At 37.0% G+C, this 24,969-nt stretch overlaps 2 pseudogenes; one reads left to right on the top strand and one right to left on the bottom strand.

Annotated features, from left to right (window-relative positions):
* The window catches only part of LOC133978509 (uncharacterized), a 455,381-nt pseudogene that overhangs the window by 2,720 nt on the left and 427,692 nt on the right, over positions 1-24,969 (top strand).
* LOC133978510 (zinc finger protein 208-like) overlaps positions 1-24,969 on the bottom strand; it is a 355,630-nt pseudogene that overhangs the window by 112,750 nt on the left and 217,911 nt on the right.

Below are 24,969 nucleotides of genomic sequence, written 5' to 3'. Positions count from 1 at the left end.
TATATTATGCTACTAATATAAAGGAAAATACATTAGGATAATACATCAGATAGGCTGTGACAACTGTACACAGTGGTACCACCGGTCCTGCATCAACAGGCCATCCACGGATGAAGAGTACATCTGTGCAGCTTGTGCTGTTTAAATGTTCAATTATGTTCAACGATGTACCAGTTTTTGCAGCCCTGTTCATTTAGGATTGTATGTTGAAAGGCAACATCTTTGTTTTTTTGTGGATTACTTCTAGTTTATTCTAGACAAAAATTAATTCATAGAATAGTTTTACATTTGCATGTGAATAAATGATGCTATATGCCTGTTTTATTGATTTATTATAGTCTCATATTGTATTTGATGTTAAGAGTTAATATTTTGTGGAGCATAAATGAGCCTGATGTTTACAATGTCATACGTATAAATATATATATAGATATAGATGTATTCCAAGTGTTGTTTCAATGTTTAAAAGGAAAAACTTTTGTTAAGGGGCCAATATTTTTCTTACCACTACTGTAAGGATTGTTTTTACTCAACTACATGCCTAGGTGGTAAAATAAACTTGGCTTTAGAGTCCAGGTATGTCAGCAGAGTTAATTTGGTGTGTGTCACGGGGAGTCAGATTTTGTTAATACAAAAAAAGGGGACTCAACAAAATCTGGCTCCCCTCGTAATACTTGTCCTGTTGCCATTGGTTACAAATAACTTTATACATAAGCAGTAGAAGTCCAGATATGTCAGCAGTGTGAATTTGGTGTGTGTTACATGTTGCATTTTCAATATAAGAGGGGAGTCAGATTTTGTTATATGAAAAGGGATACTCAACAAAATCTGGTTCTGGGGAGACACGGAGGGGTAGTAAGATTTTGTTGAGTCCCCTTTTTTTTCATATAACAAAACCTGACTCCCCCTCAGCGTCTCCCCTGTTGCCACTTGTGAATGGTTTTTAGTGAAAGAAGCGATACCGAACAAAGTGAAACGACCCCAAATGAAAATCACCTTCCTTCCCATTTATTATTCTTTCATCATTAATTTTCCTGGGGGGGGGAGTATGAATGGGGAGTCGGAAAATTCTACAACACCGTAAAAACACACATTTCAACAAAATCCCTGATAAAAACCATCTCCCTCCTAATTTACTATTCTTTCATTATTCATTTTTCTTCAGTAAATCGACGATAATAAAGCTGCTTAAGTAGACATATTTAAACAGAAGCGGAGATGGTGAGTAGCTTTTGTAGCCTGAAGTCTGCACGTTCACATGGAGGGGAGTCAGATTTCTTCGGGGTAGTCGGAACACCACCTACATATAAAAAAAAAAAATATATATATACATATACACATATACACACATATATAAGAGAAGAAAGTGGCTCCATTACTCTACAGTTCACTCCATGTAATTGTCCTTTAAGAAGATTACATCTTATCTAGGGCATTGTGCTTCATTTAAAATGATTTCCAGTAATTTTCCAGTGTTAATCTGTGAACAACCTGCTGTCATTTACAGAGTTGAGACTGCGATTTTTGAAATTTCTTTTGCGGAGTCCAACAAAGCCGCAAAAAAATATTGCTCAGGGAATGAGGTGATCATGGTCAAAGTGGAAAAATAATTTAATTATATTTTAACACTAATAGAAGAGTTTCAGTGAATTTATCGATTATCATGATAGTACTGTTTACCATGATATTTTAACTTATGATAATCACAGTGGCATTTCTCTGATTAAGACCTTGATCTTTTTCAGATGTCTTGTCTTGTCCAAACAGTCCATATCAATCTCTCTGCGGTTTTCTGATTATCTTGTTTGTTCATTTTTGTTTTTTGTCAATGCTCTATTAATGGTCAGTAGAGGTCTCGATGTCCTGATTTAGTCTGTGGTCAGGGTCAAGTTAAAAAACACTGGATCCTTCATTTCCCATTCTGCAACTCTATGGTTTTAGATGACTTGCCACCTAACTTACTCTCTCTCCCTTTCTCTGTGTGTTTGTTGTCATAGAAACAAAAAGGAAAGGCAATGAAATATCACTGCTGTCAGCACTCTGACAAAGCCTTCACCACATCAAGATATTTACCGATTCCACAGAAAACTCATGACGGAGAGAAGCCATACAGCTGTGAGCAATGTGGGAAGACTTTCACTCGTGGCGGTCATCTAAAACGACACCAACGCATTCACACTGGAGAGAAGCCGTACAGCTGTGAGCAATGTGGGAAAACTTTCGCTCAAGAAAGTAGTCTAAAAAAACACCAACGCATTCACACTGGAGAGAAGCCGTACAGCTGTGAGCAATGTGGGAAAACTTTCACTCAAAACAATGGTCTAAGAATCCACCAACGTATTCACACTGGAGAGAAGCCGTACTGGTGTGAGCTATGTGGGAAGACTTTCACTCATGACAGTAGTCTTAAAACACACAAACGCATTCACACTGGAGAGAAGCCGTACAGCTGTGAGCAATGTGGAAAGACTTTTACTCTTGACCGTAATCTAAAACAACACCAACGCATTCACACTGGGGAAAAGCCGTACAGGTGTGAGCAATGTGGGAAAACTTTTGCTCTTGACAGTAATCTAAAACAACACCAACGCATTCACACTGGAGAGAAGCCGTACTGGTGTGAGCAATGTGGGAAAACTTTCACTCATTACAATAATCTAAAAATCCATCAACGCATTCACACTGGAGAGAAGCCGTACTGCTGTGAGCAATGTGGAAAAACTTTCACTCACGACAGTAGTCTAAAAATCCACCAACGCATTCACACCGGAGAGAAGCCGTACTGGTGTGAGCAATGTGGAAAAACTTTCACTAATAACAGTAGCCTCAAAACCCACCAACGCATTCACACTGGAGAGAAGCCGTACTGGTGTGAGCAATGTGGAAAGACTTTCATTCATGACAGTCATCTTAAAATCCACCAACGCATTCACACTGGAGAGAAGCCGTACTGGTGTGAGCAATGTGGGAAAACTTTCACTCAAAACATTCATCTAAAGCAACACCAACGCATTCACACTGTAGAGAATGATTTGTGATCATTTGTGATGCATCAACTGTTTCTTTATTGCGTTTAATATTGTATCCCAAATCAGCGATTGTTCTTACCATGTTTAACCTTTTAAAGTGTTTACATGCCACCCGCTTGTAGAAAAGTTGAAATGTTACATTGGCCACAGTTGAAAATAGTGAGTGTGATTTTTGTTTTTCCTAAGAAAAGCAATGTATTTCTGAGATTTTATGTATTTATCTTCAAGGCAAGGCAGGTTTATTTATATATGGCATTTCATACACAGGGGCAACTCAATGTGCTTTACATAAAAACAAAATTGCTTTACATAAAAACAAACCAAACTAAGAATTGGAAACATTAAAACATACAATTAAAAACAGGAAAACACAATGATAAGAAAACACATCACAGAAAAGTAGAAAGAAAACAAAAAGCTAGACTAAAATAGGGCAAAAAATATGAGAGTGCAACATAAAATAATGATTTGCTTTTAAATTATTAAAAGAACATACAGTACAAAGGAAGGATTAAAATGTAAAGTGCTGTAAAAGAGCTAAATCATAAGCATATGAAAATAAATGTTTTTAACCTGGATTTAAAAATATCCACATTTGAGGCTGACTTCAGATCTGTTCGTAGCTTGTTCTACTTGTGTGCAGCAAAACGACTGAATGCTGCCTCACCGTGTCTAGTATGAACTCTGGGCTGAACTATCTGACCTGAGTCAGTAGTTCTCAGAGCTTTACTGGGTGTTATTTCTGTTAGCATGTCATTAATGTATTCTCGACCTAAACCATTCCGTGATTTGTAGAAAAATTTAAGATCCATTCTATAGCTTACTGGAAGCCAGTGTAAAGACTTTAGAATACGCTCTAGTCTCTTTTGTTCTAGTCTCTTTTGTTCTTGTCAAAACTCGAGCTTCAGCATTCTGAAGGAGCTGCAGCTGTTTAATGTTTTTTTGTGGGAGTCCAGTCAGAAGACCGTTACAGTAGTCGAGCCTACTGGAGATGAAAGCATGAATCAACTTCTCCTGGTCTGTTTGGGACATAAAACCCTTCACTTTGGATATGTTCTTAAGCTGATAGAAGGCTGTTTTGGTGATTGATTTGATATGACTGCTGAAGGTCAGATCTGACTATCAGCACACCAAGGTTTCGGAACTTGGTCTTTGGTTTTTATGGTCAGTGACTCAAGGTGTAACAGCTCTTTATTGTCAAAACAGTCACCTCCAGTTTTTTTTCCTGATTTAATTGAAGGACATTTTGTTTAATCTGTTATTTACTTGCTATCTGCATAACTATGACAGTCAACATTAGAGTCCTGCAGAATTCCACATGTCATATACTCTCGATCGGATTCATAACTTCCAATGGATGAGTCCTGCCCAAGTTTCCAACCAGTTCACCAGTATACTGTGATCCACAGTGTCAAATGCAGCAGTGAGATCCAACAGGACCAGAACTGACACCATGCCTGAGTCAGTGTTCAACCTTATATAATTTAACACTTTAATAAGAGCTGTTTCTGTACAGTGGTGAGGTCGGAAGCTTGATTGAAATTTGTCAAAAAGTCCACTGGACTTCAAGAAATTGCTGAGTTGATTAAAAAGCACTTTCTCAACAATCTGGGCCATAAAAGAAGATTTGAGATAGGTCTGTAGTTGGTTAACATGAAGCATCCAGCGTTCTCTTTTTTTAAGAGTGGCTTAATGGCAGTTACTTTTAGGGATGTAGGAAGCGTACCTGATTGAAGTGAGCTATTTATTATTTGCTGCAAATCAGTGGGGTCAGACTTAACAATAGCACTGAAAAAGTCAGATGGCATTGTGTCAAGACTCCTTTATAGTTTTTTGGTCAAGTGTATTCAATTCTGACATAGCAGTTGAGTTATTCCTGGGTGGTTTTAGATTTGCATTGTTTTGTTGATTTGTGTTGATATTTAACCTTATGGATTGGATTTTCTCACTAAAAAAGCATGCAAATTAATTGCATTTTTCTGTGCAAAGGAGTTCAACCATAGCAACAGAGTGCGAGTATTGTTGATGTCCTTAATAATTTCAGAAAAGTGTCGCTGTCTAGTCTTGAATAACTCATAGTAAAACTACAAAGACTTTGTTTATAGAGGTCATAGTGAATTTGAAGTTTAGTTTACGCTCTGCTTTCTTGCATTCTGCCTTCAAGGCAATCATAGTGTTCCTCCATGGTGTTTTCTGTCCACTAAAGGTCTTAGTTTTAATAGGTGCAACAGCATCCATGACATTTGACATTTTCTTAGTTTAAATTATCCAGGAGTTCATCAACTGACTCTGCACTCACAGTTGATGACACAGCTATAGCCTCCATAAACTTAGCACTGGTATTGTCATTTATGTATCTTTTCTTAACAGACATAGAGGTTAACTGAACATTTGGAATGATCTGTAAGTCAAAGAACACACAGAAATGATCATAAAGAGCCAAGTCCTTAACATCACAGAAGACATGTCAACACCTTTAGAGATAACCAGATCCAGAGTGTGGCCTTGAGTGTGTGTGGGCACTTTCACATGTTGCAAGAAGCCAAAAATGTCGAGTAGAGCAGAGAGTTCTTTTGCATTACTGCACATGTTATTGTCTATGTGAATGTTAAAATCCCGTTATGATAAAAAAATTGTAGTCAGTGCAGATAACTGACAGCAGTTCAGCAAACTCATCAATGAATTTTCCTGAGTATCTTGGAGGTCTATAAATGATTAAAAAAAGAACTTTGGGATCACCTTTTAATAAACAACAGATATTCAAAAGAGCTAAAATCACCAAATGTCATTTCCTTGCACTGAAATACAGATTTAAAAATGGCAGCAACTCCTCCGCCTTTCTTGCCAGTTTGATACTGAATAAAACTCTAAATGTCATGTTTTATGAACTAATCCTGAGATAAAAATGTTTTTCAGAGATAAAAATGTTTTTAAGAAAGGGTGTAATTCAAAATGATGTTCATGCGAAGTTGTATTCTGCAAAGTATTTCCTGGTTATAAATGTTTTGTAGAAATAGTCGACTCAGTAAAAGCTGCTGTTAAGCCCTCCCATGTTTATTTCTCTCTTGTGTGAGTAAATATTATGTGGCTGTCCTTCTGCGGTTCCTGAAATTGGATGCAGCATCTGTTGCAGTAATATGAAAAGTAACTCACATCACATCATCACAGGAGTTAGTCACTGATGGAGTGGAGAAAGCTGTATAATGTTGCAAAGCAAAGATTTGTAGATGTCACCCTGTGTGCTGTCCTCCCTGCCTTGTCAAATCTGTGGAAGGCGGGCCTCCACACAGCTGCACCTTCTTCCAGTGACACCAACACAAATACGTGCCCACCTTTTGTGACTTTGGTTGTCTATTGGTTCCACTTCTTCCCTTGTATGTACTTCCATCCTGTTTTTCACAAAGTTTTTGCTAACCATGTAACTAAAGAAATGAAGGAAAGAATGACAATATTTGAAATGTTATTGGTGGGCACAGTGGTATAGATATATTATATAACCCTTTGCCCATCCTGTGTTTTTTTTAACTTAACTGATCAATCAATCAAACTTTATCTGTATCGCACTTTTCATACATCATGATGTAACACAACGTTCTTTACATAGTCAAAACAAACAAACAAAATAAACGGGGGGAAAAATCATCTAAAATAGGAACTTAGGGAATGCTATCATACCTCTCAAGAATCTGCAATGAGGGAAAACCATAGGTAGGATAAAAATGTAAAAATAAAATAAAAAGGTAATAAAAGATGAATAAAAAACATATATGAAAGGAAAGATGAAAATAAAGTCACTATAGAATAAAGTGGGTAAAACCAGTTATGTTAGGAGGGAAAGGGTAAAAGTAATGAAGTAAAACAGACATAAAAAGTGGGTTATGAAGAAGTAATAATAAAATAGAATAAACAGAAAAGTCCAAGTGGTAAAACAGGCTAAAATAGAAAATAAAAGACAGATTAATAAATAAATACAATTCAATTGAAAGCCAAATGTAAAAGGTATACGGTCTTAAGTTTGCTTTTAAAAATATCAACACTCTTTGCTGCCCTTAGGTCTTCAGGAAGGCTGTCACAGAGACAAGGACCATAGCAATAAAAGATGCCTCTCTGTGGGTTTTTTTTTCAATAAAAGGATCTTAAAATCAATTCTGAAACAAACAAGACATTAAAATGGATGTAATGTGTGCTCTTTTTCTGGTCTTCGTCAGCACATGTGCAGCTGAGTTCTGAATTAACGGTAACTGAGATATATTCTTTTTGGGAGACCAGAAAGCAGAGCATTACAGTAGTCCATTCTGCAGGTAATAAAAGCGTGCATTAGTGTCTCTGTACTGGCTTGAAAGAGGAATGGTTGACATCTGGCAAAGTTTTTTAAATGATAAAATGTAATCTTGGTGACATTTCTAATATGGGGTTCAAAACTTGGATTTGAATCAACGGTTATTTTCAAGTTTTTCACCTGTTGACAGGGGTTCAGTGCCAGTGGCTGCAATTTCACATTGGTTTCATTGTCATTTCATTGTGAAATTTTGATCATTGGTACTAAAGCCCAGAGAGGTTCTCTCTCTGGGCTTTAGTACCCAGTGTCCAGAGAGAGAACCTCTCTGGGCTTTAGTACCAATGATCAAAATTTCACATTTGTCCTGGTTGAGCTGTAAAAACTTCTCAGACATCCATATTTTAATATCTAAGATACAGTTAAAAAGGGTATCTAATAGCCCTTGGTCATCAGGAGACACAGCGCTATTTACAAACAATATTGATGATGTATCCCTGACACTTATGCAGCAGGTTTGTATTTCAACAAATGACTGTTCACCTTAGAGTTTACTCTGCTGTCTGTTTCCTGCAAAGTGCAGTATAGACATTGAATTCAGTTTTTATCTATCAGTGACTGTCGCCATCTGGTGGCCTCAAACTACTGAACAATGACACTGGGAACCTCGGTGGAAGAAATCCTCACTCTGTGTTGCACAATTAGACTTCTAGTCCCTTCCACTTAAAAATAATTGCCTGTTCTTATTTTATTTGGATGTTTGACCTTCCCTCTGCAGAATTTATATAATACAAGGCTGTCTTCACATTAATCTGCTGATGCCTCATGCCATCACACTGTATAATAACATCTAAAAAAAAAAACTAAAAAAAAACCTCTGGTCATAACTTAGTCACTGCACACTTTATTTTCTACACACATCGCACATTTACTTTGCACTAAAATCGACACTGCCAATCTGTTGTATATATTTTTGTACATTACATTTTGCATTTTATTTTACTTACTATTGCTATTTTGCTATTTTACTATGTATAGTTTATTCTTTACATTTTGCAATTTTAGTATGTATAGTTTGTTTTTCGTATATTCTTATTCTTTATATCCTTATACTATATGTTGTTATTGTCACTGTAATACTGCTGCTACACTGTAATTTCATGAAACTGTTTTGCTGCTAGAATGTAGGAGTTTTGAGGAGGAAAGGAAGGAAATGACATCCGTATTAAAGAAAAGTTCAACTTAACAGTTTCACTATTATGAACCATCAAACTGCATCAAAGGCATTCTATAATCACACAATCAAGTATCTGAAACTATTAGAGAGAGTTTGAGAATTTAAGGGCTTTTTTTCTTTCTTTGTGTGTTGTTTTTTTCCCGCCAACCTGCTGTTCCACATTTCAGTCCAGTAGGTGGCAGTAATGCGTCTTTAACCTAGTTTGCCAATCGATAAACAAACCAGAGGAAGAAGAAGACAAAGAAGAAGACGAAAAGCGCAAACAAAGAGAAGAGACCTGCTAGTTTTTCACAGAGCAGAACAGAACTACTACAAAAGGCAGAACTACTACAAGAGCAGCATGGAGGAGAACCAGAACCCGGACTCACCCTCTGCTACCACCGATAAACGGGTCAGTTTCTCAGCCGTAAAAACTACTAAAAGGTTTCAGTGTTTCCTTCTATTTCGTACAAGCTTCGCTCTGTAGTGAAACTAGTGATACCAAACAAAGTTCAACGAAATCCCCCATAAAAACCATCTCCCTCCCGATTTACTATTCTTTCATTATTCATTATCCTGCAGTAAACCGACGATAATAAGACTGCTTTAAGTAAATATATTTAAACAGAAGCGGAGATGGCGAGTAGCTTTTGTAGCCTGAAGTCACGATTTCTGTGGGGGGTCGGAAAAGTCTACAAGTAGCTCATTATTGAGCACCGCCTCCATTGTAGTTAGCATGTGTTAGTGCCAGGAGAAAAAACCTTCAACTAGACCAGTTGAAACTTACGGTTCTCCACAACATGTATTTTCAGTTAATAAAGAAAGAACAATGAGTCAAGCAGAGTTCAGTGGACTGTGCATCAAAAATGTGATTCAAGCAAACAGAGAGCTGTTCATGCAACAAACACACTGAATGGCTGTTGGTGAATCTCATTGTTATAGTACATCTGTTTGAGCTTTACCCGGGGAGGAGCTCAGTTTTCTTTGTATCCTTCTCTTTCATGTGTTTGAGGATTTTACACAGTTATTTCCAAGCTTTCCTCTGTAAATTCAGGGACTTTTACTCCATTATCTCTAAAACTATTACTAAAGTTACAGTATATTGGCTATGTTCCAGTGAGTATTGGTTTATTTTTATTTATACTAAAATAACAATGTGTCTCAAAGCCTTTATCAGCTTTAATGCATAATAAGTTTATATTCCAAGCTTTTCTTAAAGTACATCTCTTCTTTCTAGTTACAAGTGTCCATTTTGTTCATCACAGGTTTTTAAACTTTTTATTAGATTATAATTGGTCTGTATTGTCTGTTTCATTGTGATAATTAACTGGGTAATCAAAGTCATGCAGTCTTTCTTTCCAGTTCATCAACATTTTCTAGCTCAATATCTGGATTTGCGTCAGTATCAGGCCGTCTGTAGAAGCCAATAACATAATAACGAAAGAAAAAACATAGTAAATTTGCCTGTTTTTAAATGTTATGAGCTAATAATACAATAAAAGTCCTGAACCAATACTATAATAACTTTTGGCCAGTATTTTAATAAGTTATTAGGTTATTGGCCTCACTGTCTCTCTCTCTCTCTCTCTCTCTCTCTCTCTCTCTCTCTCTCTCTCTCTCTCTCTCTCTCTCTCTCTCTCTCTCTCTCTCTCTTTGCAAATGTAATGACTGGTGCCTATAACATAATAATATACTAATATCACCTTGTTGAAGTTTCATCTATTGGATATAACTGTGAAAATGCATACTCTCTCTCACTGTCTCTGTCTGTCTGTCTGTCTCTTTCTGTCTCTCACAGACAGATAGAAAGAGTGTGCATGCATTTTCACAGTTATATCCAATAAATAAAACCTAAAATACTGTGATATTAGTATATTATTACATTATTGGCTTCTGTTCTAACATTAATAACTTATTACATGATTGGCTCAGGACTTGTATTATGTTATTGGCTTATTACATTAAACAACGGGTAAATGTATTATGTTATCTGTCGTTAAGTTATTGGCTTCTACAAGGTGAATTTTAAGATAATAAAAATAGTAATATCTATTGCAGTAGTTTAAACATTAAGACTGTTGTGTCCACAAACATTCATATCAACATTTTAAATTAGGTGATTTTTGTGGCACTGTCCTTAAAACTGTGGTGTGACCATGATTTATCTTGAAATAAATACATTTCCTTATCATATTTAACATTTGTTTTACACGTTTTCAGTAAAATAAAGGATTTGCATTTATTTTGAGCTAATCTCATATTTATGTTCTATAATGTCACAGCCACCTTCTTAAATGTACTTCACCACTGTACATGCAAACAAGATAAACCCAATATGGACAGCTCTTAGAAGGCTATACTTATGCTCAGAATCTGGGGTTACGGTACATAACCAAGGTTTCACTTTGTCACAAACAAAGTGTGAAAATGTTTTGTCTTTTTGTTTGAAGAATTTTCCATCCTCCCACTCATGTGCAGTACACTGAAAGTAAAAGTACCAATACAGCAATGTAAAAATAATCCAGTAAAGTAAAATTCCTGTACAAAAAAATTATACCTAGTAAAAGTACATGTAGAAAAGTGAAATGTTAACTAGTCAAAGTATTAAGTAAAAGTGATAAAATTATAAAAGTGATAACAATAGATTGAGCAGTGTCTTAATGACAAGATTTTACTGGAAATATCTCACTTTCATGTATTAGTGAACATTAGGGTTGGTCCCACGATTCCATCGCCTTCGACGATGCCTGACAGCCAAGTTACAATGTAGTTAAATACTGCGTGCAAAGCAAATTATATAAAATGATCTTAAACAAGGTCTTAAACGAACAAAACAAATTATACTAAAAACAATCAAATTCTAAATTATTTAAATTATTAATTAATTAAACACTCAAAAAATTGCTGTGCAAAAGAAATTCAAAACGAATTATGCAATTATCTTAAACCAATAATAAGGAACAAAGTTTAAAACTATTTGCATGGGCCTGCCCTGGATTAACTAGACATTTTGCTGTACAAAAGTGCAAATGCAAAACGACAGTGTCAGGAAATCAAACAAATGTAAAGGTTTTCTGGCTTTAACACACTGCGGAGTGGGGTAGCAACACTACCAGCTGTGCTGAACACACGTTCAGATGGAGCGCTGGTAGCACTAATGCATAAATATTTACGCGCAAGCCTGGCCATGAGCGGAAACCGTCCCTGGTTAGTTTTCCACCAAGTTAGAGGGTTTTCTTCTCCATCAATAGCCATTTCCTGCAGGTACATTGTCATCTCTGCTGTGGCTTTCTGATCTGGTGTGAGAGGGGCTGCTGTAGCTGATCTTTTCCCAAGAAAGCTGCCAAGCAAGCTTTTCTTCTTGGGCGCGGTGCCGGCACCGGATTCTTCTTTCTCTCTCACTTGCGCGGGACCTGGGGTCAGATGGCGCGTTGCTTCTGCTGCTGGCGCCATCTCCGCTACCAGTTCTGTTTTTATATCACTTAGCTCAGGTGGTTTCATGTGGTCCCCTCTGTATCTTGGGTCAAGCAGTGTTGCTTTGCGCATCCTCTGGGTGGCAATGATAAATATCTGTTTCTTTTTTCTTTTTTTTAAAATAACAATAACGAATAGCATTTGAAATATGTTATAATACTATAATAACTAGAAAATAATAAAATACGTAACAACACCTACCGCCCATGCCACCTCAACCCCCCTTACTTTCAGTGTACTGCACATGAGTGGGAGGATGGAAAATTCTTCAAAATAAAAGTAAACATTTTCTAGCTTTGTTTGCAACAAAGTGAAACCTTGTTTATATACTGTTACCCCACCAAACACACAAACAAACTAACCACTAAATGTGAGTGTTCTATTTTAGGTGTGCCACTTGACATTATCATTTATTGTGATATTTTTAACCAATGATAATCATAGTGGCACATCTCTGATTAGGACCTTAATCATCTTCAGATGTCTGGTTTTGTCTGATGAACAGTCCATATCAGTCTCTCTGCAGTTTTTTGATTGTGTTGTTTGTTGTTATAGGGGTTTTTTGTAAATGGTCTCATTTTATTTTATTAAATGGGGAAAAACTAATAATGGGTTCACACAAAGGTCAGAAGAGGTATAGATGTCCTGAATTAGTCTGGTCAGGGTCAAGTTTAAGAAACCCTGGATCCTTGCAATGACCCCTCTACTTTGCTCCTCTTACTACTGCTGTGTTTTGTCTGCAGATGCAGGTTCCTGATTAGCAGGCATACTGATCAGTAGGATGTGACACACCTTGGCCTTCTGAGCCCCATTTATGAAGCCAGAAAAGCTGCTGGTCCAGCCTCTGTCCTCTCCCCAACATGCTCCTACGTTGTTTTCTTGGTTATTTTACTTTATTTCACCATCCAACGCTACACAACACACATTCACCCAACCACTGTTTATTTTGACTATTTTATTTTGAATAAGATTATTTTGCGCTATATTAAATACCCATGTTACTCCCCTTTTCTGTCACAGTCTAGAGCCAGGCTTTGACAAATGGGGATCAGGAGCAGTTTTGACATTTCCATTACTGTAACTCTATGGTCTTAGATGATTTCCTCTTTTGTGTCACCTAACTTAATATATCTTTCTTTCTTTCTTTCTCTGTATGTTTGTCTGTTCTCATAGAAACAAAAAAAAAGAAGAAAGATACTCAAAATGCACTGCTGTCAGCACTGTGACAAAGCCTTCACAACATCCAGGTATTTACAGAGTCACCAGAAAACTCATACCGGAGAGAAGCCATACAGCTGTGAGCAATGTGGGAAAACTTTCACTTCTGGCAGTCATCTAAAAAGCCACCAACGCATTCACACTGGAGAGAAGCCCTACAACTGTGAGGAATGTGGGAAAACTTTCAGTGAAGGCAGTAGTCTAAAAATTCACAAACGCATTCACACCGCAGAGAAGCCGTACAGCTGCGAGCAATGTGGGAAAACTTTCAGTATAGGCAGTAGTCTAAAAAAACATCAACGCATTCACACTGGAGAGAAGCCGTACAGCTGTGTGCAATGTGGGAAAACTTTCAGTGAAGGCAGTAATCTACAAAAACATCAACGCATTCACACTGGAGAGAAGCCGTACAGCTGTGAGCAATGTGGGAAAACTTTCGCTTCTGGCAGTTATCTAAAAATGCACCAACGCATTCACACTGGATATAAGCCGTACAGCTGTGAGCAATGTGGGAAAACTTTCAGTCAAGGCAGTAGTCTAGAAATCCACAAACGCATTCACACTGGAGAGAAGCCGTACAGCTGTGAGCAATGTGGGAAAACTTTCAGTCAAGGCAGTAGTCTAACAATCCACAAACGCATTCACACCGCAGAGAAGCCGTACAGCTGTGAGCAATGTGGGAAAACTTTCACTCGAGACACTCATCTAAAAATCCACCAACGCATTCACACTGGAGAGAAGCCGTACAGCTGTGAGCAATGTGGGAAAATTTTCACTCAAAACAGCCATCTAAAAATCCACCAACGCATTCACACTGGAGAGAAGCCGTACAGCTGTGAGCAATGTGGGAAAAGGTTTCCTCGAGATGATAGTCTAAAAATCCACCAACGCAGTCACTCAGCATCATGTTGAATATGTTTTAGGGCGCACTCACACTAGGCAATTGTACCGTGCTCAAGCACGTTTGCCCCCAAAAGTCCGGATTATTTGGCAAGTGAGTGCAACTTCCCTGGCACGGTGCGGTTGGAAGAGGTGTGCACGAGCATGGTACACTTGGTCACGCATGCGCAATAGGGATTAATATTTTTCCCGAAAATAAGACATTTTAAATCCCGGGAAATCAACGATTTTTAAAAGGCAACATTAGCTGAGCCCTGGTCATTTCAAGCAACACTAAATGCAACGAGGAGACATTATGCATATATGGGTTCCCAATCCGACCATTTTTTGTATTATTTTATACACAGCTTTATCAGCTTTATCATTATTAAGGCAAAAGAACTCAATATATGTCCATCGACATTATAATGAATAGGTTATATATTAGTTTGCATCCAGCATGCTGCGTGGACTTCATTACATCTGCTGCACGGCTGTTACCACAATTATGAAATGGTAAGTTTATTGTCTGTGACTGAATTTGATTTAGTGTTGGCGAGAGATTTGAGACTTGACATGGACTTGCAAAAAATGACTTGTGAACACCCCTGGAGTTGCACAGTTGGTATACACATTCAAGAGACCGAAAAGACCGAAAATGTGTGCGTCATCGAATGTAGTGGGCCGGTCTGGTCCAAAATGCCAGGGCCGATTTTTTTTTTGTCCCAGTCCACCCCTGTAGGGAACCAATCACAGAACGGGGAGGCGGGCTCAAGACAATGATGACCGTAGAGAGACTCTGTTTACATCCAGCATGGCGGCCATAGAAGTGCAGCAACCATTCAAAGCAGCAGTTGATTGTGTGCTAAATAAATAAATTGGAAGGCAGTCACTTTGAAAATGGAACAAAATTTGCGCTACAAAGATTTTCCCTTCATAAAAAGGATGTATTCGCACTGCTACAGGCTCTGAATACGCCGTAGTCTATCGTTGATATGATTGGCTGTAAGTTTGAACGGAACGACGCGGACCCCTACGCCGTAGCCTGACGTGCACCTCCAAAAAATCCTAACTACGTGTCATGGCAACGTGGACGGCAAGGGCTGTGATTGGTCTGCTCAAAACGTCAGTTACTCCGGCAGTTGCTTTTTCCTGTCTTTCTTCCTGCAACACCGCCATTGTTATTAATAATGAACAAACGGTATGTGTTTTCTGTTATTAGCGCACATAGCGCAATGCTACATGCTACTGTGACCGGAAGATGAACAAGGATACGGATATGAACTCCTCTGAATTTTTCTGGTTAAGTCCACTTTTTTTCTCAAAACTACAGACTGCAGCTATAAGGTATAATGTCGTAGAAGTTCTCAAAGTGTGAATCACATAAAATTGTCAGTGGATTTTTAGAGCATTTTTACACCAGAAATGGGCCTTCCCATCTTGCAACTCTATAATGTTATGTGCAAAAGAAAAAATGTGGGCCAGCAAATATGTATTATGGTGAAAGGTACTTATAGTTGAACTAAAACAAACCTTGAAGTTAGTTTAAAAGAGTTTAAAGTGGATTAAGTATTATTTTGGGGGTTTTACAGACGATTATGGAACAATTAATTATAATGGTTATAGTATGTTTGGGTACAGACTTGGCTAATTGTGACACTAAATGAGGAGATAAAATATGTGAAATGTTAATGAAGTTAGAAATGTTTAAAAAAAGTTTAAGACAGAAATGAAGGGAACATGTCTCATAATGTAATCATTATTATAATGATTGAATTTCCCCCCCATTTTTCTTCTAAATGTAATCTGAAGCGACTCAGTCTTTTAACTGTGAAAAGAAAAGGTGGTCAATTAGGTGTCACAAGTTTTTTAAAAAGGTTGAGAACCTAGTCTTGTTGGCACTCATATTACTCAGTTTATGTCAATGATTTAAAACCTTCAGTTTGTGTTGTTAAAGTTAAAATAGTGGGTAACATTGTGTGGGAACATCTAGGACACAACACAAGTTGAAGCAACTCCCACACTGGATGAATTTATTCAAATCACTGTGCATCATATAATAAACTCTCCAAAGTGAGATTCATCTACAATGGTTCTGTGGTCTCATGGTGCGACCACAGAACCACCATTATTCCAGACATTAAGCAGTTCAAGACCTACTCTGGTTTCTGTATGCCATGTCTTTTTTGTTTTCTTCTTAGAAACCACATGCAGAAATACCTGCATTATACACTCTGTCATGCCGCCTTTCCACCAGAACGTTGGACTAGTCGTGATTTGATGAGTCACTTCAGTTGTGGACTGTGATCTTCTGGAGGCCCGTATGTCAGCCATTTTCTTTCTTTTAGTTATTAAAGTTTATTTACACTGATTTCTTGTGAATGCTTAATGAGACACTCAAGTTTGATATAGTGTATGCATTTTTGCTATTACCAGCTTAATTAAATATTTAATTCTTGGACATTTGTCATGTTTCATCAGAGTACTTCATCCTAACAACAGACTAACAAATCCTGGGGCTGGTAACTTTTTAGGTAGGCAGTACTGGATGGTTTCTGTATAAAATACAGTGAAGCTGCCATCACTGCTTTGTGCAGTGTACTTCTTTAATATCAAACAGAAAAGAAGCTCATTCTGGCAGTTTAGAGGCCGAGTCTTTTATCAATTGTAATTGTAATTGTTTCGTTGTTTCCAATTCACAAACTTAATTGTTTTGATTACACAATTTAACTAGGGCTGCAACCAATTATTATTTTCATTACCAATATATGTCATATTTTCCTGTTTAATCAATCAGTTAATTTGTATTGATTTCCATAATGAATAATTATCTACCAAACCTCTAACCAAAGCCCAACAGTAGCATACCTCGAGAAACGGCTTGAGTCTGATGACTGAGCCCATCTGTCCACTGCTGGTCACCGCTTCAATCTTGGAGACACATTCAATACGTCAAATAAAAGAAGTGGAACTTGTGGCGAATGCTGCAAAGAGAGATGTAAAGTGAGACTGTACCTGGGGAAATACTCCTCTTTCAGAAGAAGGATAAGTTTCCAGAACTGACCCTGATACTGCTTCATCAGAGCGTTTCCACAAACCTGAACGAAACAGAAACATCAACACGGAAGTTTAGATGTTTAATAATGATAAAAAGAGTAATGCATTTTATTTAAAAGCGCCTTTCAAAGCACTCAAGGACACCTTACAAGGCACATAAAACACAACAACAGTACATCAAACAATATAAATGAGGTAACATTCAGTGCAAAGATAAAGAATAAATATGAATGTGACTATAAAGTGCATTAGTACAATAAATAAACATGAACGTGATGCATAGTCAGTGTGAGACAGAGTATTCCACTCTGAATAGGTGCGTTTTCAGGCGGGATTTAAAGGTGGAAACAGAGTCAGAAGTGCGAATGTCTGGTGGGAGAGAGCTCTAAAGGCGGGGGGCAGATCGGCTGAAAGCTCTTGACCCCATGGTAGTTAAGTTGGCAGATGGGGCAGAGAGCTCGTTGGCAAAGGAGGATCGGAGAGTTCGGGAAGGTGTGTAGATGTGAATAAGTACACAGAGATATGATGGTGCCAGGTTGTGAAGGATCTTTAAGTCACATTAACGCTGATGGCTGCTTTTACTGACCACAGTCATTAAAGTTTCATTATAAGACACATGATAGTATAAGTAATGATAAGATCATTATTGCTTCATTTCATTTTAAGGCATTAAAACCTACATCCTAAAAAAACCCATTAGTAATTCTCAAACACTATAAAGATAGAGGGGGGGCCACACATACAGGCCTAAATTTCTGTGCAGATGCATTTGAATGCATGAAATGTAATATTGTTTAACCCTCCTGTTGTCCTCGAGTCAAGGAAGGAAGGGACGAAGAAGGGAGGGAGGAAGGAAGAAGGAAGAAAGGGAGGGAGGGAGGAAGGGAGGAAGAAAGAAGGGAAGGAGGGGGGAACGAAAGGAGGGAAGAAGGAAGGAAGAAGGAACGAAAGGAGGGAAGAAGATGGAAGGAAGGAATGAAGGAAATGAGGGACGAAAGGAAAGAAGGAAGAGAAGAAGGAAGGAAGGACAGAGGAAAGAAGGAAGGAAGGTAGGAGGGAGGAAAGAAGGAAGGAGGGAGGGAGGGAGGGAGGAAAGAAGGAAGGAGGGAGGGAGGGAGGGAGGAAAGAAGGAAGGAGGGAGGGAGAAAGGAAAAGAGGAAGGGAGGAAGGAAGGAAAGAAGGACAGAGGGAAAAAAGGTAGGGGGAGGAAAGAAAGCAAGAAGGAGGGAGGGAGGAAGGAAAGAGGGAAGTAAAGAAGGAGGAAGGAAGGACAGATGGATGGAAGAAAGGGGGATTTTCTCTCTGCGAGTGGAACATCTGCAGTTGCCGTGAGAGAGGCCCAACACTTACAAAGATGACAAGTTAACAGGAAAACCAGTTGTTTTCTAAAACTATGTTGTCAGTGTTGTCACAGTGTGCTAGATAAAGCAGCCATTTATGTTACATTGCATCCTCCTTACTGTGGTTAATAAATCAAGTTATAAGTAGTAAGCCTGCATCATTCATCAGAGCACCAAACACTTTACCTTTTGGTTTGTTTGAGTTAAAGAGGGCCATCACAGCTATGGAGCAAATGGCAATGGTGATATCAATGTATTTTTTATAAAAAGTAGATGTACTCATTTTGCTTAAGCTTAACTGTAATCCAAGTGGACATCAAGTACGTCCAAGTCCACGTCCAAATCTTGACTCTGACTCTCCCACACATGAAAGCAGTGGTCGCTGATATACCTCCTGCTTGCTGAAGATCCTCTGCCTCCTCTCTCAGAAATCAACCATAGAAAAATAACCTGCATATCATACAAGTTAACTTCACCTAAATTTAATTTTACTTTTATTCATTTAATTGAAATATTGAAATATTTTGTGATGTCTAGGCATCCAACCTTGATTGACTCAGATTTGTCAAACCATCTACAGTGACAAAGTTCGATACTTGGAGGAAATGAAATAAAATTAAAACCATTGTATGACTAGATGAAACATTTTCAAATATATACTCAACTCTTTATGATATAAAAATATTCACAATGACAGTTGTTTACCAAAATGGGTTCAACCTGAAATTCTCCAAACAATATATCTATACAGAAAATTCATTCATTTTTATAGCAAAACGATTCATCTTACTTATTATTAAAATGTCTACAAAATTAATGGATCAAAAGATAAACACATTATGAATTTTAAAACACAATCGCACAGTTAAACATGTAAGGGAGTCAACTCGTCACTAGAGGGCAGTAGGGTCAAAGGAAGTAGATATAGTAACAACATCTGGAACTAAATATCTTAACAGATGATCACACAGGTTTGTCATAGATTTATCATTATTCTTGTATTTACATGACAAATACCATTACATAACTTGCATACTGGTTAGACACTTAACTTACATGAAATTCAGGGTTGACTCAGATTTGCAGGGGGCCTCACCAATGTCCTCTTCCTCAGGAAGAATGTGGGAAAACGTTCACTCAAGACAGTAGTCACAATAGTTCAACCAGTGGTTTAATTACAAAAGCACACACATTTTTGGATATAACCTATTAATTTGGCTCTGAGTGCACCAGAATGATGCATGCATTTGACTTAAAAATGTACAAAGTTTTCTTGGACTCCTTATTTTGTTCATGCATGCATTTGGTGTTGTATTAATTAACCAGTTTTTCAGCAAACATCTGTTTTAGCACTACGTGCTTGCTCATGTAGGAATGTTGGGTCACTTTTAGCTAAATTTAAAGAGTACGGTCTAGACCTTCTCTATGTGTACAGTGCCTTGACATGACTTTTGTTGTGATTTGGTACAATATAAATGAAGATTGATTGATTCTGTTTTACTACTTTCTTGTCTAGAGAAAGTCTTTGGTTGTAGAGAGTCCTCTTTATGTACAAATATGTCTCAGATTTTATTTCAATCTAGTTTCATTTGGTATTTTCTAAGTTTATTGTATCTTGTGTTGTGCATCTAATTAGGTTGCATGTTTTAATGTCCTTGTTGGTTGTAATACAGCTCTGAATGACTGCAAAGACCAGCAGATGGTCACTTGTCATTTGTAAATTATCTATTCACGACTTTCCCATCAGTAATGTAGGTAAATATATGCAAGTAAAATACAAGAGGAACTTGTGAACTGCCAGTTTGAATGTACGTCATATGCAAACTGCAGTTTGTGTTTCAATTGTATTCAAACTATCTTAATAAGCATAATTATAAAAAAGGTTGAATAAAGACATAAACGGCTTTAGAAAAAAATCCACAGCATGTTTAAATCAAAGTAAGTAAAAAGCTTATGATTCCATATGGAGATGATCTTTTGATAAAAATGAATTAGCTAGGCATAAGTGTAAGGATGTGTAACTGGATGAAAGATTTTCTTTGGAATACAACATTTGAAGCTTTGACATTATAAATGGGATACCATTTCAAGGTAGCGCCATCAGCTTGATTCTATTTAATATCATGATTAATGACATCTTTGAAAGGACAGGAACAAGTATGCAGTCATCACTGTAGGCAGAGCCATCTGAAAAAGGGGAAAAATTACTCATGTTTTGAAATGTGTACAAGAAGCAATGCATAAACCATCAGTGACAGTTTTATGATGAATATAGAAGAATATTTAGGCATTCACAAGGTCAGCTATATTTTCTCTCAGTGAGTGGAACATCTGCATTTGCCATTACAGGCCCAACACTTACAAACAAAAGTGACCAGTTGACAGGAAAACCAGTTGATTTCTAACACCAGGTTGTCAGTGTTGTCACAGTGTGCTAGATAAAGCAGCCATTTATGTTACATTGCATCCTCCTTACTGTGGTTAATAAATCAAGTTATAATATATAATATAATAAAGGTAAGCCTGCATCATTCAACAGAGCACCAAACACTTTTAATTTGTTTGAGTTAAAGAGGGCTATTTTTTTTTTTTTTTTTTTATTGCAAAAAGAGAAACGGGGCTATTAGAGAGAATTTGAGAAGTCAGGTGGGTTTTTGCCTGATAATCTGCTGTTCCACAGTTCAGTCCAGTAGGTGACGGTAATGCGCCTTCAAACTAGTTTGCCAACCTTTAAATAGAAAGTCTTTATTGTCATTGTACAAAGCACAACGAAAACCAGTGGAAGAAGAAGACAAAGAAGAAGAAGAAGAAAAAGCGTGCAACAACTACCCTTTTTTGTTTTTACATGCTCACAACTATAGTTTTATTTCTCATCCTTAAGTGTTTTTTTTTTCTCTCTCTTATTTTATTGCAAAAAGAGCATACATGCAGTATGAACAGTATACAAGAAAGACATCAGAAAACATGAGACAGGGCCATTTAGCGTTTTAATAGCCTTTTGATTAGTCAAATTATCAAGAAACTTAAAATAATGCTCAATTTCTTTCTGAAAAACAACAAAACAAGGTTCTTTCTTATTAAATTTACTCTTATGGATATAAAACTTTGCCAGAAATAAAATCAAATGTATTAAGAAATAAAAAAATTTCTTCCTGCTTAGGATACTCATGGAAGCCAAACACAACATTTTCCCAGAGTAGAAGGAAATCTTTGAAGAGATGATCAATAATAAACCTGCTGAGTTCTGCCCATAATTTCGTTGTAAAGGGACAGTGCCAAAACAGATGAAAAACGGTTTCAGGGTATAAATTGCAAAAAGAACAGTGTGTGTTAATGTCTTTTTTAAATTTCTGCATATAATGGTTGGCAGGGTAGTATTTGTGCATAATTTTAAAAGACACCTCCCTAACCTTGTTTACAATTAAAAATGTGTTGGGGAGCTTCCAAACTCCAAACTGAGTTGGGGAGAGATACATGATTAGCTGAAGGCATCTGTCTGTTCCTAAAAAGCATTAGGGAGCCTGTTGGAATGGCTTTAATAATGACAGAGAATTCCTTAGGAGTCACTTGAAGGTTAAATCTGCATAAAAAATCTCTATAAGAGAGCAATGATCCCTCCTCATTAAACAATTGACTCACCATCCAAATCTGATTCTGGAAAAAGTTTTTAAAAAAAAAGAGAGACTTGTTTTTAGATCAAATATCTCTGTTATTCCAAATAATATATCGGTGTGGTGAGAAGTCATGCTTATATACAAGTGTCCAGGCTAGAAGGACCTGTTTATGGAATACAGACAGTTTGGCAGGGAGTTTGTCTACATTATAAATACAACTTAAAATAAAGTGGAGGCCTCCAAAGCGAGAGAAAATGTAATGGGGAATAAAGTTCCAAATTGAAAAAGGATTTTTAAGAACATTTTTAGCCCAATTAATTTTAAAAGTATCATTCAGGGTGGTGAAATCCAAAAAGTTAAGCCCTCCAGACTCATAATTATTCATAACCACACTTTTTCTTATATAATGTGTACGATTTCTCCATATAAAGTTCAAAAGCATCTGATCAATAGCTTTACTAATCTTACTATCTAGGTGTAATGAAATGGCAGCATAAGTTAGTCGAGAAATTCCCTCTGCTTTAGTTAACTTTACCCTTCAAGGAAAAAATCCCTCTGTAACCACTGATTCAATTTCTTTTGAGTTTTCTGAATAATTGGAGTAAAGTTTAAATTATGATCTTAAATTTTGATTTAAAAAAAAAAAAAAAAAAAAACTAAAAAAGGACTTTAAACTGCAGTTAGTACATATAATAGGCTATATACAACAATACAATTAAAAACAAAAAGGAAAAAAGGACCTTCTTTGCAATAGAGCAATAGCATGGACTTTAAATAATAATATTTAATAATTAATGTTACATTTTGTGTACATATTTCCTTTATTTTGTGTTTCTATGATGGTGGTACTGTGTGTATATACACAAACGATTCACAACAAAGCTATTAAAATGTAGGTTTTAATATATGTAATGAGGTATGTTCAAAAGCGCGAGGACGGGCCGTACGGAAATCGGGCAGAGACGGAATGAAGTTTGTCCAAGTGGAGTTACCATACAAGATGGCGGCTGTTCGCGCGTGCGCAGACGGTCCGTACAGCAAATCGGGCAGTGACAAAGGAACAAGCGGTCGCTTTGTGAGTTTTTCACAGAGCAAAACTACAAGAGCAGCATGGAGGAGAACCAGAACCCGGACTCACCCTCTGCTACCACCGATAAACAGGTCAGTTTCTCAGCCGTAAAAACTACTAAAAGGTTTCAGTGTTTTCTTCTATTTCGTACAAGCTTCGCTCTGTAGTGAAACTAGTGATACCAAACAAAGTTTAACGAAATCCCCCATAAAAACCATCTCCCTCCCGATTTACTATTCTTTCATTATTCATTATCCTGCAGTAAACCGACGAGAATAAGACTGCTTTAAGTAGATATATTTAAACAGAAGCGGAGATGGCGAGTAGCTTTTGTAGCCTGAAGTCACGATTTCTGTGGGGGGTCGGAAAAGTCTACAAGTAACTCATTATTGAGCACTGCCTCCATTGTAGTTAGCATTTGTTAGTGCCAGGAGAAAAAACCTTTAACTAGACCAGTTGAAACTTACGGTTCTCCACAACATGTATTTTCAATTAATAAAGAAAGAACAATGAGTCAAGCAGAGTTCAGTTGACTGTGCATTAAAAATGTGATTCAAGCAAACAGAGAGCTGTTCATGCAACAAACACACTGAATGGCTGTTGGTGAATCTCATTCTTATAGTACATCTGTTTGAGCTTTACCTGGGGAGGAGCTCAGTTTTCTTTGTATCCTTCTCTTTTGTGTTTGAGGATTTTACACAGTTATTTCCAAGCTTTCCTCTGTTACAGTATATTGGCTTTGTTCCAGTGAGTATTGGTTTATTTTTATTTATACTAAAATAACAATGTGTCTCAAAGCCTTAATCAGCTTTAATGCATGATAAGTTTATATTCCAAGCTTTTCTTAAAATACATCTCTTCTTTCTTCTTACAAGTGTCCATTTCTTCATCACAGGTTTTTAAGCTTTTTATTAGATTATAATTGGTCTGTATTGTCTGTTTCATTTTGTTAGTTAACTGGGTAATCATAAAGTCATGCAGTCTTTCTTTCCAGTTCATCAACATTTTCTAGCTCAATATCTGGATTTGCGTCAGTATCAGGCCATTACAGGATATTGTCCTGTAGCTGTGGCTAGCACACGTGACCAACATTAAGATTAACAGTATGGCTCCTATTGTCAGGCTTACTTTAGTTAAAATATGGGTCAAAGACGTATAGGATTTTCCACAGGTCTGTAGAAGCCAATAACATAATAACCGCAGATAACGTAGTAAATTTGCCTGTTTTTTAATGTAATGAGCTAATAATACAATAAAAGTCCTCAACCAATACTGTAATAACTTTTGGCCAGTATTGTAATAAGTTATTAGGTTATTGGCCTCACTGTCTCTCTCTCTCTCTTTGCAAATGTAATGACTGGTGCCGATAACATAATAATATACTAATATCACTTTGTTGAAGTCATTTATTGGATATAACTGTGAAAATGCATACACTCTCTCTCTCTCGCTGTCTCTGTCTGTCAGATAGAAAGAGAGTGTGCATGCATTTTCACAGTTATATCCATTAAATGAAACCTAAATACTGTGATGTTAGTATATTATTACATTATTGGCTTCTGTTTTAACATTAATAACTTATTATGTTATTGGCTTATTACATTAAACAACAGGTAAATGTATTATGTTATCTGTCGTTAAGTTATTGGCTTCTACAAGCTCAATTTTAGATAATAAAAATAGTAATATCTATTGCAGTAGTTTAAACATTAAGACTGTTGTGTTCACAAACATTCATATCAACATTTTAAATGAGGTGATTTTGTGGCACTGTCCTTTAAAACTGTGGTGTGACCA

The sequence above is a fragment of the Scomber scombrus genome, chromosome 4 (assembly GCF_963691925.1).
Source record: "Scomber scombrus chromosome 4, fScoSco1.1, whole genome shotgun sequence".
In the NCBI taxonomy this organism is placed as follows: Eukaryota; Metazoa; Chordata; class Actinopteri; order Scombriformes; family Scombridae; genus Scomber; species Scomber scombrus.
The sequence above is the reverse complement of the archived record's forward strand: the minus strand, read 5'-3'. Positions and strand labels throughout refer to the sequence as shown.